Genomic DNA, 14,291 nt, shown 5'->3' on the forward strand with positions numbered 1-14,291 from the left:
GGTCAAAGTCACTGGTAATGTTGGCATCAGGGAGTTATTCTGAGAGTCATATATTGAATATTTGGAGAGTAACCTCAAAAACTAAACATAACTAAACATAAACATAAACTCATAAACATAAACAGTGGTGGCACACACTGAACTTTGAGCAGCCAGGAGGCTAAGGTAGGGTTTACTGAGGACTGGAGCAAAGCCTGGGCATAGTGAGTTCTAGACCAGCATAACCTGCTGAGTGAGTTCCTGACCCCCAGAGACAAGCTAGCCATCAGAGTTCAGGTTCAGTTGGTAGAGTGTTTATCTAGCACGCACAAAGCCCTGAGTTGGATTCCAGGTTGGATAAACCTAGGTTTGGAGAGAGAGAGAGGCTTGAGGTTATCTTATCTGCTGCACAGTGAATATGAGGCCTGCTATGTCTACATGAGACCTTGCCTAAAAGGAGGAAGAGGAAGAGGAAAAGAAAAAGAAGAAGAAGATGGCGATGAAGAAGAAGACCAAGAGGACGACAACAACAATAGTAAAACGACGACAACAACAATAATAAAACAGCTCCCAGGACTGCTGCAGTTGTGGACATGTACAATTGGTTTCTTGGTGCTCAAAACCAGTTACAGGTTTCAGGACAAAAACCTTTTGAGTTTTTCTGAGGAAGAGCACTTGTGATAGTTATCTCAGAATAGTTTGACTGTGTTTTTGGGGTATAGGCAGAGGTCTGGGGAATGAATGCTATTGGGCAGAAAACTGTCCACGCTATTAGGAATAAAGTCACTGAACCAGAAAGGAGTTAGTGGTAGAATGTTGTTTGGAATGGGTCAGGCCCTGCGATCAGTTCCTACCACTTCAGAAGTAAAGAAAATGTAGTTTGGTTGCATTTGTACTGGTTGTGGACAGAATTACTGAGAGTGGACAGTTTCTTAGGTCATTTGCATTATCTATAATTATTTCTTATATTGGTTTCAACTGTGTATTTCTGTGTGTATGCATGCGTGTATGTGTTTTCAAGTGCATTTGCCTATGTATGCAGGCATGGTGGTCATTTCCCTGTGTATGCATGTGGAAGGCAGCATAAAATGGACATCTGTGTTGTATTTTTGAAGACGGTCACTCACTGAACCTGGAACTTGCTGCTTTGGCTTGACTGGCTGGCCAGGGAGGTGCCATGACCTGCCTATCTCTTTCCCCTCCTCAGGCGAAGGGCACTGTGCCCAGCTTCTCCATGAACGCCAGGGATTCAAACGCAGGTCCTCATGTTTGTGTAGGAAGCCCTTTTCCAGCCTTGTCAGTCTGTTGTTCTCCCTGTACCCCTCCTGGCTGCCAAGGGGAAATGGACTGAACCCAAGGCTTTGTGCATATTAGACCATTGTTCTTTCTACATCCCTGGCCTGTTTCTGTTTGAGTTTGCTTTCTATTCTGTGATAAACACCATGACCAAAAACAACTCAGGAAGGAAAGGCTTTTAAGTCTGGTCATAGTTCATCCTTGAGGGGAAGCCAAGGCAGGAACTCCAGCGAGGCAGGGACTAGAATCGGGCACTCAGTGAAGTGGGGACCATGGAGGAGTGCTGCTCACTGGCTTGCTCCTTAGGACCAGCTGCCCAAGGGTGGCATGACCAAAGTGAGCTGGATCTTCCCACTGTAATTGTTCATCAAGAAAATGTTCTTACAGACTTACAGGTCAGTCTGATGGAGACATATTCTCAATCGAGGTTCTTCTTTTCAAATGACCCAGCCTGTGCCAAGTTGACAAAAACTCCCAGTACAATTTTAAATTTTATTTTTTATTATTCTCACGTGTGTGAGTGTATGTAACTAATTTTAGTGTATGCACATCAGTACATTTGTGGTGGTCAGAGGACAATTTATGGTTCTCTCCTTTTACTGTAGGATCCAAGGATAGCACTCAGGTTTTTATACACTATACCATCTTTCTGTCCGATTTTGGTGGGTTTTTGGGCATTTTTGTTTGTTTGCTTGCTTGTTTGAGACAGAATTTCTCCTGTTCTATAGACCAGGCAGGCCTGGAACTCAGAGACCCACCTTCCTATCCCTCCCCAGTGCTGGAATTAAAGGTACTAACTATGCTCCACCCACTTTGTTTTTTTAAAATACACTGGTGTTTTGCTTACACCAAACTGTCGGTGCAAGGGTGTCAGACCCTGGAACTGGAGTTTCAGACAGTTGTGAGCTGAAGTTGAACTCAGGACCTCTAGAAGAACAACAGCCAGTGCTGAGCCATCTCTCCAGCCCTGGTTTTGACTTTGTTTTTAAGGCTGTGCATTTATTGAGTGTGATGGAGCACACCTGTATTTCCAGCACTTAGGCTAAGGCAGGAGGATCCATTAGTAGTTTACAGCTAACCTGAGTTACCTTTATCTTATCTTGATAAACAACCCCAAATAAAAATGTTGTTAGAGGGGTTTGGGATTTAGCTCAGTGGTAGAGCGCTTACCTAGGAAGCACAAGGCCCTGGGTTCGGTCCCCAGCTCCGAAAAAAAGAACCAAAAAAAAAAAAAAATGTTGTTAGAGAATCGAGGAACTTTTTTTGGGCAGGATCCGACGATATAGTCAAGACTGGTCTGAAATTCACAAAGATCTACCTGACTCTGCCTCCCAAGTGCTGGGATTAAAGGTTTGTGCTGCCACCGCCTGGCTTAATTATATTTTTGTTTATATTTGAAAAAAAAAATCAAGCTACAGGTAAAACTAACTATAGAAAAGTTATTTATTTATTTATTTTTTTTTTTTTTTGGAGCTGGGGACTGAACCCAGGGCCTTGCGCTTCCTAGGCAAGCGCTCTACCACTGAGCTAAATCCCCAACCCGTGAAAAGTTATTTATTAATCAGAATCAGAAAATACATTTTTGTTAAATTTGCTTTAGAAAGAGTAGAGAGGTCTTATCCTCCTACTTCAGCTTTCTGAATTCTGGGATTTATTACTTAAAAATACACTTATTTATTTTTAAAAATGTAAAAGTATTATGCATATGAGAGTTTGCCTACATGTCTGTGTACCTCACATATGTCTGGTGCCCACATAGGTCAGAAGAGGGAGTGGGATTCCCTGGAACTGGAGTTACAGAGAGTTGTGAGCCATTGTGTGGGCTGGGAGTCCCCAGGTCCTTCAGAACAGCCAATGCTCTAACCTCTGGGTTACCTCTCAAGAGCCAAGCCAACTCTCACTTTTGTATGTCTGTGCGTATGCCTGAGTGTATATGTGCTATACATGTGTGCAGGAACCTGTGGAAGTCAAAAGTTGTTTTAAGGCCAAATGGCATTGCATGCCTTTAATCCCAGCACTCCAGAGGCAGAGGCTGATGGATCTCTTGAGTTTGAGACTAGCCTGGTCTACAAAGCAAGTTCTAGGACAGGCAGGACTATACAGAGAGACCCTGTCTCAAAAAAAAAAAAAAAAAAAAAGGGAGCAGCAACAACAGCAATAAAACAGAAGAGGGGTTGTGTCCCTGAAATGAAGGAACATAGAGTTGTGAGCTGGATGTTGTGCTGGGAAGGGACCCTGGGTTTCCTCAGGGGAAAGGAGTGCTCTTCTCCACAGACACAGACATCTCTCCAGCCCAGGATGGTGACTTGGAGGTACAGTCCAACTGTGTAGCGCTCAGTGCCCTGGACCTTATTCCCTCTTGCCTCAAGACTCCTGAGTACTGTGATTACAGGTGTGTGTCTTTTTAATTTCTTTTTTCTCCTTCTTTCTTTTTTTTCTTCATTACATTTTACATTTATTATTATTTATTGTATACACTTGTGTCATGGTGGTGTGTAGAAATCAGGGTAATTTGGGAAGTCAGTTCCCTCCTTTTATCTTTATGTGGGTTCTGAATTGAACTCAGACCATTAGACCTAGCTGCAGGCTCCTTAAGGTGCCTAGCATCTTCACAGCCTTTAAAAAGTATCACACGTATTTGTTTCTTTGTTTATTACTGATTGATTGTGTGTGTGTGTGTGTGTGTCAGAGGACAGCTCTCAGAAGTAGAGCTCTCCTTCTACTGTGTGGGTTCCAGTGATCACTCTGTTATCAGGCATGGCAATGGCTCTTCTACCCACTGAGTCGCCCACTAGCTTCCTTTTTGTTATTATTGTTATTGTTGTTACTATTTTGGCAATAAGGACTCACTGTGTAACTCTGGTTCTCATGTTTCCATCTAAGTGCTGGGATTAGAAGCATGCAGTCAAGCCTGGTTTATGCCACATGGAGGGTCTAACCTAGAGTTTTGTGCCTACTAGGCAAGTACTTTACCAAGTGACCTAATTCCCAGTCCTTCCCATTCATTCATTTTAATATCATCATCATTTTTTTTTTTTTTTGAGACAGTTTCTCTGTATCCCTGGTTGTCTTAACTCAATCTGTAGACTAGGTTGGCCTTGAACTCACAGAGATCTGCCTGTCTGTTTTTCAAATGCTGGGATTAAAGGCTTGAATCACCACTGCTCAGCCCTAGTCACATTTATTTGTTTTCAATTTAGCAAACTTTTTATCAGGCAATGACTAAAATGCTTTCCTGCTTGGTTTGGGTCTTGTCCAGGAGACAAAGGGGCCATTGGTGGCTGGAGTGGTCTTTTAGTGGAGTCTTGTGTTCTGTTCTGTGTCAAGAGATGATAGGGTCTCAGGAAAGGTCAGTGGGCAGCCAAGAGTAAAGCTTCATTGAACATTTGGGCACAAACAGAGTCCGGGGTGGGGGCAGGAGGGACAGTATGCTGTCCCTGGTGTCAGTTGGTTGGCTAGGTCCCTTGGGTGTGGGTAACTACTTAAAACCCTGCATCATGCCCTGATTAGTTTACTGTCTTGATTGCCCTTCCAAATTTAAATAGCAAGTCAATAGGCCAGCCTGTGAACATTACTACAGTGTTTGAGTCTCCTATCTGCTACAGTAAGAAACGGATGTAGTTTTTAGCTAGATGCCCTGAACTCAGGTCTAAAATGCTCTTTTTACTAGCTGAGTTTCCTTGGTTAAATTATTTTACCTTCCTAGCCTCATGTTTCCATATAGGCAGAATGAAATATAATTGATTGTTCCATGGATTAGATAGGATCATTCCTAGTGTCCCATTTTTAACTTATCAAGGAAATACAACCATAATTATTGTTGTTTTAAGACAGGGTGTCTTGCACTTTAGTCCAAGCCAGCCTCCAGCTCGCTGTGATTTTCCTGCTTCTGGTGGTAGGTTTGTGTTTGTTTTTGCTCTTTTTGAAATCAGATCTTACTATTGTTCTGTCTGTCTTGGAACTCACAGATCTCCCAGTCTCTGTCCCCGAAGGGCTGGGATGAAAGGCATATGCTACTACACAGCAGTTTTCTTTATTATTATATTCCAATTTCTGCATTTTTATTTATCTTGTGTGTGTGAATATGTACAGGGAGGTCAGAGGGCAAAATAGGAGTCAGTACTCAGCTCCCACCCACCATGTGGCTTCCAGGGATTGAATTTAGGTTGTCAGGCTTGGTGGCAAGTGTGGTAAGCATTGGAGGTTGGATTTTTGCTTTTTTTTTTCCATCTTTATTAACTTGGGTATTTCTTATTTACATTTCGAATGTTATTCCTTTCCCGGTTTCCAGGCCAACATCCCCCTAACCCCCCACCTCCCCTTCTATATGGGTGTTCCCCTCCCCAGACTTTTGCTTTTTTTTTTTTTTTTTTCTTTTTTTTCGGAGCTGGGGACAGAACCCAGGGCCTTGCGCTTGCTAGGCAAGCACTCTACCACTGAGCTAAATCCCCAACCCCAGATTTTTGCTTTTTAACATGCATTCTCACTGGCCTGAGCATTTGTTTATACACATTGTTGTTTCTGCAAGCTTTGGTGTAGGTAGGACTGCTTGTTGTGAGCATCTCATTACAGTGTTTCTGCGAGGTGCCCACTGAGACAAAGTGTGCTTTAGGATGTAAGCTCTCTCTTCCTTAGCTGTCTCCTTTGGTCTTCACTTCTCAGTCCATGGCCGGTTTTTCTTGTTTAGGGGGTGTCTTGTTCCATGCCCCCCTCCCCAGCCCCCAGGGTTTCTCTGTGTAGCCTTGTCTATATCTTAGAACTCACTTTGTAGGCCAGGCCGGCCTTGAACTCAGAGAGATCCCCCTGACTTTTCCTCCCAAGCGCCACTACTTACTGCCAGGCCAAATGTGTATGTGTGTGGGGATGGGGTTGGGGTCATAGTTTGTCTTAGGGTTTCATTGCTGTGAAGAGACACTACGACCAAAGCAACTCTTATAAAGGACAACATTTTTTTTTTTTTTTTTGTTTCTTTTTTTCGGAGCTGGGGACCGAACCCAGGGCCTTGTGCTTCCTAGGTAAGCACTCTACCACTGAGCTAAATCCCCAGCCCCATAAAGGACAACATTTAAGTGGGGCTGGCTTACAGGCTCAGAGGGTCAGTCCGTTATCATCAAGGCAGGAACATGGCAGCATCCAGGCAGTCATGGTGCAGGAGGAGCTGAGAGGTCTGCAGCTTCATTTATCCAAAGAACGCCAGGGCCAGACCCTCTTCTAGGAGGAGGGTCTCAAAGCCCACAGCTACCATGATACACTTCTCCCCACATCGCCACCCCTCCTAATAGTACCACTCCCTGGGCCAAGCACATTTAGACTGTCACAGTTTTTGTTTGTTTGTTTATTTTTTCCTTTCTCCCTATGCTACCCAGGCTGGACTAGGCTAGTCACCCTCCTGACTCAGTTTCCCATGTTCTGGGATTACAGTCCTGAACTACCACAACTGGACAACCTATGAGTTGTGACACATAGATTCTTGGTAGTATTTCCATCTTGTATTTCCCCAGGAACACTTAATGAAACAAACTCCTCTGGAGGCTGAAGTGGGAGGTGGGGAGTTTAAAGCCATCAGACTACACAGGTAGCTCAAGGCAGCCTGTGCTGTTTAGCAAGACCCTTTCTCAGTAAACAATAGTAAGCAAACCAAAAGAAAGCAGAAGAGGACTCAGTGGTAGAGATCTTGCCCAGAATGCCTGAGCCCTTGGTTTAATCCCCACGTACAGAAAGCGGTGCAAAAAGCAAGCGAGGAAGCAAGGAAGCAGGGAAAGACGAAAGAAATTACAAGTTTACTTCACACTTTGTTGTTGTTTGTTTGTTTTTAGCCCTGACCGGCCTGAAGTTTGTAGGATCTGCTGGCTTCTGCCTCTTGAGTGCAAGGATTAAAGGTGTAAGCCACCATACTTGGGTTCATTTTGTAAGCAACCCAGGGAGACAGAACAGTAAAACAATAGCTGGTTCATAGCAATGTACGTCATCTTAAGATCTTTCAATTAGGATTAAGGCTTTTAGAACTTCATCATGCCAGTTGAAATTGGCCTGTGTGGGGAGCCTGGCTCTTACCATCCCAATCCTGATTTCTTAGTTCCAGCTTAGCGACCTGAGACTTTCCTCTGAGTTATTCCATTTTGATGTGTATGTCAGGGAGTTGGGGCCTCATGTAGTAGCAGGTTAGTGTAAAACAATGGCTTCCTGTAACATTTTTAATGGACTGTTTTGCTTGAATAGATAGGGAGTTTCCAAGACAAATTTACCACCAGAAATGTCTCCTCTTCAGGACGTCTTGCTTCTGTTCATTTGGCCACTTCCTACCAGCAGCCAGGGAGAGTTCTGCTGAATCAGAGGTACCCATGGATTCATGACTGTGACTGGGTCTGTTACTAGTCAGAAGATGAGAATTTGATAGGTGTATTTTCAAGTCACCTGAATGGAAACTATCTGCTTTGCTCCCTGATATCTCCGAGCTTGTTCATCCTAGGCACAAGCTAAGTCTATGCCCATAGGCCAGAGAGAAAGCATACTTTCCCCAGTGCTGGAGATTGGTTGTGGGGTCTAATGCATGCTAGAAAATGCTCTACTTTTTATATATATGTATATGTATGTGTGTGTGTGTGTGTGTGTGTGTGTATGTGTGTGTGTGTATATATATATATATATATATATATATATACATACATATGATTTACTTATTTATTATACATATGTGAGTACACTGTAGCTGTCTTCAGACACACCAGAAGAGGGGATGGGATCCCATTACAGATGGTTGTGGGCCACCATGTGGTTGCTGGGATTTGAACTCAGGATCTCTGGAAGAATAGTCAGTGCTCTTAACCACTGACCCATCTCTCCAGCCTCTGAAAATGCTCTACTGTTAATCTATCCCCCAATTCATACTGTTTTCAATATTGCAGAATTAGACAGTTGATTTTTAATAAAATTTCTCAGCAAGCTAAGGGGTTGTTTGCCGTTTTGATTTATTTACCATCATCATCATCATCACCATCGTCATCATCATTATATTTATTTATATGTGAGCATATATGAAGGTGTGCCATAGCACACATGTGGAAGTTAGAGGACAACTTGCAGGAGTTATTTCTTTCCTTCTACCATGTATCCTGGGGACCAATCTCAGGTCTCAGGCTTGGCAGCAAGTTCCCTTAACCCACTGAGCCCCCTCACTGGCCCTTTCTTGCTGCTTAGAGATGAGTTAAGGAGCTGGAGAGGTGGCTCAATGGTTACTAGTACTTGCTGGTGATTTTCTAGCAGAGCTGAGTTTGGTTCCCAGCATATACTTTGAATAGCTCACAACTGCTTGTAATTCTAGTTAAAGTACATCTGACACCCTTCTAGCCTCTGGGTACCTGCACTTAAGTGACGTACACTCATATAAACATATACACATAAATAAAAATTTCAAAAATGCGTCTTTTAAAAATAGATGAGGGAATAAACAAGGATCACAGAGGTGAAACTTTCTTCTCCAAATTATAGCGTAAGTGGAGGAGCTGAGATTTGAATCTCTGTTGGTTTTATTCCAACGGCAGACTGTTTCCAAGTGCCTTCTTCCTGCTGTGTTTACGTGATATGCTGCTACTTGCATAGAAGGAAAAGGTGGGCGGCATAAAAATGGTTACTCCTTTTTCCTCCTTCCTTCCTTTTTTCTCTTTTAATGTTTCTCTCTCTCTCTTTCTCTCGCTCTCTCTCTGTCTCTGTCTCTCTCTGTCTCTGTCTCAAAGATTTATTTTATGTATATTACCTCTAGGGGCCCAAAATAAGGAATCCATCCATCTATCCTTCCTTCCTTCCTTCCTTCCTTCCTTCCTTCCTTCCTTCCTCCCTCCCTCCCTCCCTCCCTCCCTCCCTCTCTTCCTCCCTTCCTTCCTTCCTCCCCCCCCCACTCTCTCTTTCTTTCTTTCTTCTTGGTTTTCGAGGCAGGATTTCTTTGTTTAGCCCCGACTGTGCTGTATTGGAACTCTCTCTGTAGACCAGGGTGGCCTCCAACTCAGAGATCTGCCTGCCTCTGCCTCCATGGAAACTATCTGCTTTGAGTGAGTGCTGGGATTAAGTGAGGCCACCACGCCTGGCTTAATCATATTTTTCTATCTGTGTGACAGTAGAGCACACAGAGAACACTCAGAGCAGGAATGTGGGTGGATGTTTCTTGTTACTGGTCTTCGATTTAGTTTGCCTGTGTTGCTTATCCCAAGCCCTGGTTCCCTCACCATAGCATGCTTCGAGTTAGACAAACAGCAGTGACAGCTAACATGCTTGCTGAGAGACAAACCAAAGGCACAGTAAACGTGCTTGCAGATTTGTTGTGACAAGCATGAGGCTCATTGAAGCCAATGGTTTTATATGGGCTGTCTCACTTAGTCCTCCCAGAAATGCCCATCTGCGCATTGGAGGATACAGCTCAGTGGTAGAGCATATATTTCAAGCATCCAGGTCCTGGTTTTGATTTCTAGTACTAAAATAAGGACATAAATAAAATAAAGGCCTATTTGGAATTGAGGGTCAGAGGTAGAGTGACTTGAAAGATGTGAATTTTCACTGTTGGTGTAAGGCTCACTTAGCTCAGCTGACAGCAGTGCACTGAGGGCCTCTATGGATTTATTTGTCTTTGTTTTCAAAATGCAAGGTCCCCAAGAAGTAATACAATTTGGATTTTTACTTCTTGGGGTGGGGATGGTGGTGCTGGCTTTAAATTCACTGAGATTCTTCTGCCTCTGCCTCCCAAGTTGCTGGTGTTAAAGAAATCCATTTGTTTAGCTTATAGCTTATACAAATATACTCACAATCCCAGTACCCAAGAAGCAGTCCTGGCCTGCATGAGACCTCATCCCAAACAAAATGAAGCATGACCAGTAGCTATTGATAGAGGTGTAGCTCAGTGACAGAGCCCTTGACTGGCATGCAAGAAACTCCTGAAACCCCAGTGCTGGGACTGAGGGCAGGAGAGTTGTCAAAGGTTCATTGCCAGCTTTGGTTACAGGGTATTATCTAGGTCGGCTAACAAGACGCTGTTTGAAAAAAAACAAAACTCAAACCAAAAGTGGTTCTAATTTTTGGAGCTATAGCTTCTGGGTACATGTCTCTGCAGAGAGTTATTCTGTCTACCCCACTCACTTCCAGACTTGTGCAGATAAGCTGGCTAAGATGACAGGCTTCGGTGTCCTAGTCAAGATTCTGGGCGGACGGAATAGAAAGTGCCTGCTCTGCTTGATGCTCCTGCCTTCTTCCTGTTGTCTGTAGCAGCGTACCATCTGTCCCAAGCAGCAGACTGGCCTTCCCTGTTCTTACAGTGAGCACAGTGAAGTAGCTTCTGTCTGCTGCCTTCCATAGCCTTCTGCCATATTCTCTCTACTGTATTTCTAATTAAGTGCTCATAGTTTCTGTACAAAGAATTAGAAAAATCTGATTTGCAATGTCCTTTATTTTTTGGTTTCTTTTTTATTCATTATTTGCGTGTGTCTGTGCACACAGTATTACAATGTGCATATGGAAGTCAGAACAGAGTACAGATGACTTTCAGGAGTCTGGTTCCTCCTCTAGTGTTAGAACAGGGTCTCTGCATGCTGCAGACTAGATGGTCTGAGAGCTATGGGCCGTTTTGTCTCCACCTCCACCTTACCACAGAAGATGTGGGGTTACAAATACATCCTACCACATGTGGCACTTTTCCTTGGTTTCTAGGGACCAAACTCAAATGTGCAGGCAATGTGTTGTGGCAAGTGCGGTTGCCCGGTAGTAGAGCCGTCTCATCTACCACTTGGTGTCTTTCTCTATCTACATATGTATTTTATGTTTTTTATTTTATATGTATGGATATTTTCATTGTATGAGTCTCTATGCCTGCTGCTCACCATAGAAGCCAGAAGAAGGTATCAGATCTCTTGGAATTGGAATTACAGAAAGCTAGGAGCTGCATTGTCGGTTCTGGGAATTGAACCTGGGTCCTCTACAAGAGCAAATAAAGGTCTTAATCATTGACCATTGAGGCATCTCTCCAGCTCTTGCTTTCTTTTTCATTAGGATTCTTTCCACTGATCATGTTTTGGTGTGTGGTTATACCTCATTTTTTAAAAAAATGTCCATTATGTACCACATCTTTCTCTCCTGTCTCTTCTCAAGTTGGGATAAGAGAGAGAATTTTCTCAAAATTCAGAAAAGAAGATCTATATTATTTTAAAGTAGTCTTTCTTTTCTAAGAATTTTATGTTTGTGTATTTGTGTGTACTTACACTTGTGTGTGTGGTTTTTTTTTTTTTAAAGATTTATTCATTTATTATATATAAGTACACTGTAGCTGTCTTCAGACACACCAGAAGAGGGCATCGGATCCCATTACAGATGGTTGTGAGCCACCATGTGGTTGCTGGGACTTGAACTCAGGACCTCTGGAAGAGCAGTCAGTACCATCTCTCCAGCCCCACTTGTGTATGTTTGAGAGCAGCGTGAACATAGATTTGTTATGGGAAAGTGAGGACAATCTCTGAAGATGGGAGGGCTCCCAGGAAGGAATGCTGCCTTTTCTGAATTTCCACAGATGTGTGTCAGATGGCCTTACACTGTGGATGAAGTTCAACAGTCTTTGGTGTTGTTCTAGATGGCCAAGTGTGGTTAATCCTATGTTCTTATAATTCTTAGCTTTGCCAATTGCTCACACTTATTCAGTGATGTACTCTGTGCCAAGCCTAAATCTGAAAGCTTTACATGCAGCAAACACTTCATAGTCCTCTGAGTTGGCGGCTTTTATTATGCCCATTATTATTCCGTGGGAGGCAACAGAAGGAAGCAGGTGCTGGAGCTGTATGAAGTTACAGTTAGTAAGTGGCAAGCTTGGGATCTACTTATTTATTTGTGTTGAGGGTCTTGTGTAACCCGATTGGCTTTGAATTTACCGTGAAGCAAAGGATGCCTCTTTTCTTCCATCCTCCACGTCCCAAGATTGGAGGTGTGAACCGTCATGCCCTGCTTGAGTTTGGGATTTGAATACAGGTGGTCTCATCTGGCTACCATGGCGCACACTTATAATCCCAGTATTCAAGAAGCTGAGGTTGGAGGACTGCTGAAGTTGGAGGCCAGCTGTGCTACAAAATAAGACCTTGCCTCAGAAAGTAAAGAGGGTCCCAGCTCTAGCTCATGAGGATGGGATAAGGAAAACAATAACAGTAACAGTAGCCTGGCATCCTAAGCATGCTAGTGGCATGCATGGCTGTTCTTCTTATTATTTCTGTCTGTATGTATGTGCTTGAGTGGGTTTGTGTGGACTGAGTGCAGTGCTCTATGAGCATGTTGGATCTCCTGGGTGGGGTGGTTGTGAGCTGGAGTTGTGAACCACTTGATGTGGGTGCTGGGAACTAAACTCTAGTCCTCTGCAAGAGCAGGGAGCGCACTTTACACTGAGCCATCTCTTCAGCCCTGGCTTGTTGTTAGTTTTGAGATAATCTTGCTAGGTAGGCCTGGTACTTCCCTTGTAACCCAGGCTGGTTCAAACTCACAGTGATCCTCCTGCCCTCCTGAGTGCTGGCATTAGATATACATTACTCATTAGTGTACATCGGACACATTTTTGTGTGTGTTTTTGGTCCTGTGGTTTGAATGGGGGTATTGAGTATACTAGACAGGGTTCTGTTTGTGAGGTATGCTCCCAGCCCCTGGGATATGTCTTTGATCCCACGCTGAGTCCTGAACTTGGAATGTAGAGCAAAGACCCTGTAATTATAATGTGAAGAGATAAATTGTGCAGAGTTCATGTAAAAACCCTTGGGGGAGAGCAGCTCGTTTCCTGGAGAAATTTGAGAAGCTTTGCAGAGATGACTTTTGGAGTTAATCGTTCCATTGCTGCCAGATGCTGAGATCCGTTGGTGCTCAGGGCAGGCAGGCAGTCTTGAGAGGCTGACATTCCGGAGGAGGGAGCAGACCATGGGAGACGGCGTGCATAGCGTGATCTTCACTTGGGCTTGTCAGATGCTTTCTTCACGGTAGATTAGCGTGTACTGGAGGAAGCCCACAGAGATGAAGTGCCATTGTTACACATCTGTGTGGCCCATTGCTGTTGTTTACGTTGCTCATCTGTAGGGTCTCTACAGTCGAGTTTTTGTGATTCCTTCAAATTGGCCCACAGTTAAAGAGTGGAGAGTTTGGTCGGTCCATGCGTCCATCCATTTATCCATCCATCCAAGTGTGCTTATATGTGCCTGAGTACTGGGGAGCTAAATTTTTTTTGCATGGCACAGTTTACTGATTAAGTGGACTCCTAGCCTGATAAAATGTTTTCGGTAGTAAGCTTCATATCATTTTACAGATGGAAGACATTGGATAAAGAAAAAGTAAATATAATATTTTTGTTAATTGGTTTAAGTTGGGGTTTCCCTCTGTGGCCTGTGCTTTCCTTGAACTCACTTTGCTCCTTCTGCCTCAGCCTCTCCAGTGTTACTGCAACTGTGATCCACTGTTGCAGTAAAAATAAAAATAAAAAAGCGGCAGAATGGTTCCTGCGCGTACGCTGGCAGCCGCTAGTTCTGGCTCCAACAGGCCATTGGAATTAGCGCTAATTTATCCCAGATTAGTATCTCTCCCGACGGCTACCTGCTAGACTTGAACTTTCTGATTCCAGCTACCTGGTAAAATCATGGTTCTCTAAGTCCAGCAGTGGCTGGCTCCCTGCCACGGACTCTACTCACACTCCCAGCAGTCTCCCCCTGATAGTTAAAGTATAAATTCCCAACTACTCGGTAAAATCAAGACTCAACGAACTGTAACCCAACAATCAGATTTATATATTAAATTCTCAATTCACAGTACATCCACACAATAAATTCACTGCCAATTAATAAAGATATAAACCGCCCACCTAGACAAGATAAAATTGACCTAGTTCACCTGGATCTTGATCCTCCTGCTTCTCCTCTCTCCTTCCTAGACTTTTTCCCTGCCTACCCTTCCTTCTCATCCAATGATAAGTTTCACCTTATTCTGGGCCTGCCTTGCTGCACAATGACATCATCCTACACATT

The 14,291-nt window shown here is 43.6% G+C and overlaps 1 protein-coding gene across 10 annotated transcripts in view; it reads left to right on the forward strand.

The window, feature by feature from the left end:
- Window positions 1-14,291, forward strand: part of Phf20 (PHD finger protein 20) — a 106,354-nt gene that overhangs the window by 22,021 nt on the left and 70,042 nt on the right. The gene's annotated exons all lie outside the window — the stretch shown is intronic.

This window comes from Rattus norvegicus, chromosome 3 (genome assembly GCF_021556685.1).
Source record: "Rattus norvegicus strain SHRSP/BbbUtx chromosome 3, alternate assembly SHRSP_T2T, whole genome shotgun sequence".
NCBI lineage: Eukaryota > Metazoa > Chordata > Mammalia > Rodentia > Muridae > Rattus > Rattus norvegicus.